This window comes from Clinocottus analis, unplaced genomic scaffold, assembly GCF_023055335.1.
Source record: "Clinocottus analis isolate CAN_PGR_092001 unplaced genomic scaffold, fCliAna1.0.p SCAF_20, whole genome shotgun sequence".
Classification (NCBI taxonomy): Eukaryota; Metazoa; Chordata; class Actinopteri; order Perciformes; family Cottidae; genus Clinocottus; species Clinocottus analis.
Genome location: NW_027175932.1, coordinates 8,096,755 through 8,100,318, shown reverse-complemented (window position 1 = coordinate 8,100,318; position 3,564 = coordinate 8,096,755). Strand labels below are relative to the sequence as shown.

Sequence of the window (3,564 nt, the reverse complement as noted above, 5' to 3'; positions counted from 1 at the left end):
TCAAACAAGATCATTGCATTTTTATTGTGTCATTTCTTTTTCCAAAGTGACATAATCTCACTTCAAGTATAAACTTCCTTCTAATAATTAGACTTTCAGAACATCTGTAGAGTATTGTTTGGAGACAACCCCTGATCCAAGAGTGCTGTCAGACATCTATATTTCAAATTTTAGTAAATTTAATCAAATTGGATTAGACTGTATCTGGTTAATCTGCTCCAAATATTCGCCTGATCAAAACCTGGAGTTCATTGTAGAAACTGTCATGCAATCGTTTGTTAGCTTTTGATCATACAGTTGTTTTCAATTGCAGCTGTTTTCCTGAAGCAGCTTTACTGAGTTGTCTGGATAACTTTAATGAGAACCAAACACATCTATTTACATTAGCCCAAAAAGTGATCCTGATCATTGATTAAACCTTCTTGGATGAATATAATGATTTCAGTCATGCATCAACCCATATGTTGATGTAGTTTTCTGAGAGTTCATGTTGGGGATGAGGTGAAATTGGGCCATTGCAGGCTACAAAACTGAGCTGTTTGATTGATAGGACAGTAAAGTTGTTAATAGGTTCTTGTAGTTCAAGTGACTTCAGATACCCATTTGGCCCTTTTTAATGGTAATTATCTTTTCTGCAAAATGGAGATTAGCATGGGACAAAGGTCAGAAGGAAACAGTCTCAGTTGGCAGGAAGAAAAGTAAAATTCCCCATGAAAGAGACAGAAACTGTGGCCCAAGCGTAAAACTCGACATGGTCAGGAGGAGCGGTGAAGTGTAGCCCCACAGATTGCTCCAACGTTTGCATCTTAGACTGGAGTTCACAAAAGGAGCTGCTGCATTATTTTTTCATGATACCTGTTTTTTTTTTACAGCGTGCTAAGATGTTTCTCATACACCCTTTCTTAACATTTTCCACATGTTTTTCTTTTATGGGGAAAGATTCAGCTTAAACACACTGTATGTATTGCATTATGTTACTGTTATGGTGGGCAGTTTTAGAGCATCTCTACAGAGGTTATGTATGTGTAAAGTCTGAAATATAGAGGCCTGTGCCAAGACCACTTTTGCACAGTGGCTGTGGCTACATGTACAGATGGCTCTACCACCATCTTTTACTGCTCTCCAGACATATCGCTACATCCAATTAGATTTATTTGAGCATGACATCCAGCAGGCATTTTCTACCCACTGCTTTACTCAGTGCTTTGTACGTTAATGGACTGAGATGAGGGAAAAACACATTACCAACAACATTGACACCTTGTGGTCATTTACCTCCAACACGACCCCAAATCTCATCAGCAACATATCAGATCAAAAGCACTCAGAAAGAAATGCAATGCAGAACCAATGATGTTAACCTCAAAGTAAGGAACGACCCTTATTTATTCTTCATTTATTCAGATGCTCCTGCTGGGATGAACAATTACTGCATAGGTTGTTCTCTGAATTCATAATCACGGCAGCTTCCACACGACTGCCGAGGATATCAGAAATGCACACATCTAAGGAAATATATCAAATATTTCATGAAATATGTACCTAATTCCACATGTTGTAAGAAAGTTGAACACACATAATCTGACACTTAATGTTTGGGCATTCTCATTACATTTACAAATGTGTCAACCATGATATTTAATATAACATTTGCTTCTAATGGGAAGCCTAAAAGGTTTTTTTCAGTTAAATCAATTCATCTTTTTTTACTCAGGGGATCCCACTGGAATCAAATCGTACTCTACATTATAACATCTTCAACAGTCCTTCCTGGCCCACTTGTAATCAATGCTGCAATTATAAACAGGCTATTTAAATTAGCAGCATAAACAAATTATTTGTCATGCGCAAAAAGTGTCCAAACATGTCACTAGGTTTTGTGATAAATGCAGCCTGCATGTAATTGAGAAGATAAAAGCTCTGGGCTCTATTCGGCAACGTCCATGAATGCCGAGGAGTTTCTCCCCCCATTGCAAACAGCATTCTTATGATAATGGAATAATGCTGGTGCTTTAGTTAATTGTGTATAGACGATAGTGGTGGGCACCTTTTGTTGTGAGCTCTCATGAGCCTAAAGGAAAGAGCTGGCAGGGATTATAACTCGTATAGAACTTCTCAAATCCCCCCACTTTCTACCCACTTTGGATTCAATGAGTTGAGTGTTTTTCTTTATTGGAAATTAGACTTGTATGATGCATTCAGGATAGGTAGAGCATGTTTGTATTATTTTACACATATGTGATATCCATCAACATCTGCCAAGCCTGGTGGCTGGATAAAAAAGATGTATTTATGACTTGCTCAAGATGTTGTAGAAAGATCTTTTACAGCAGGTGTAACGCAAAAATGTGTTCATAATGAGTCAATAATAACATGTCTTTATTGTTCTGGTTAAAGTATAGCTGCTTAGTTCAAGTGGAACACTTTGCTTAACTATACTCTTATTTAATCTCTAACCGCAGAGATCCAATCACAGTTTAATGGGGATGTTTACTGTGTTTACCGTTAGCATTTTGAATCCACTTAAATGGTGCCATTTTTTCATTAAAATTAGGTCCAGGGTAGAGTTTGGCTCTCTTGCCTATGGCATATTTGACCACATCTTAACCTAGATCCTGCAAACTGCAGAGGAAATCATGCTGTCCTCAATCACTATCAATCTATAGGTAGCGGTAGGCTAAAGTACTCCAACTGTTAACACTTTTGTTTTTCAACAGACTATGTTGCACAGTGTGGCCCCCATATATAATGCTTTTGTTAAAGTACTAATACTGTATACAGTTATATTAATCTGTTGCATGACCCCCTCAATACCCTGATACTGAAGTAAATAGCTATAGGCCGACTTGTGTCACAATTTATATTACACTTATTTGAACAGATATTACATGCCATGTTTTATACTGAGGAAAATGACACGTTGCTTCTATAAAAGTGTGCTAACACAGCTAATACTACTGAGGTTTTATAAACCATTTTATTTGACCACGGTCTTTTATTCTTTCTGCTCATTCTACATTTCCCTTTCTTGAAACACTTTCATCAAGTCACTGCAAATACCACTAATCCTCATCCTCATCTCCATCACCACCCTCCATAGTACCTCCAAGACAGAACAATGTCCCCACACACCTGCATAAACTCAGCTGAACCATCTTCTCCCTGAAGGTTACATGTAAAATATTTGAGCCAGCTGTTCCCAATTATTTTAACAAGTGTGATAGGTTCTGGTGAAACAGAAAACATACCTTAAATTGATCAATATACGTTGGCTGTAGCTAACTTGAGCTAAATGTTCTGTTACCTATGGAGCTTGGTTCCTGTTGAAAGTAAATTAGTTTTCAGTTAAGTTACTGTTAAAGTTGTGCACTCTTGGACATATTGAAAATGTCCTTTATCCTTTCTGCAGATAAGAAGTGAGAGAAACCACAAGAACTTTCTGTTCAATCACCTGGGAACAAGGTAAGGCAGTTGCTATCTCTGGATGACATGGCATTCACTAGTTTTCTGTCCACAATTAGCTACTATAATAAAATGACTAATTATAGTTATTATTTCTTTAAA

General features: G+C 37.3%; 1 protein-coding gene across 1 annotated transcript in view; it reads left to right on the top strand.

The window, feature by feature from the left end:
* The first annotated feature begins 3,288 nt into the window (after nucleotides 1–3,288).
* znf800b (zinc finger protein 800b) overlaps nucleotides 3,289–3,564 on the top strand; it is a 29,442-nt gene continuing 29,166 nt past the window's right edge. The window contains exon 1 of the mRNA XM_068586858.1: nucleotides 3,289–3,462. The gene's annotated coding sequence lies outside the window, so the exon portion shown is untranslated. The remainder of the gene's footprint in view (nucleotides 3,463–3,564) is intronic.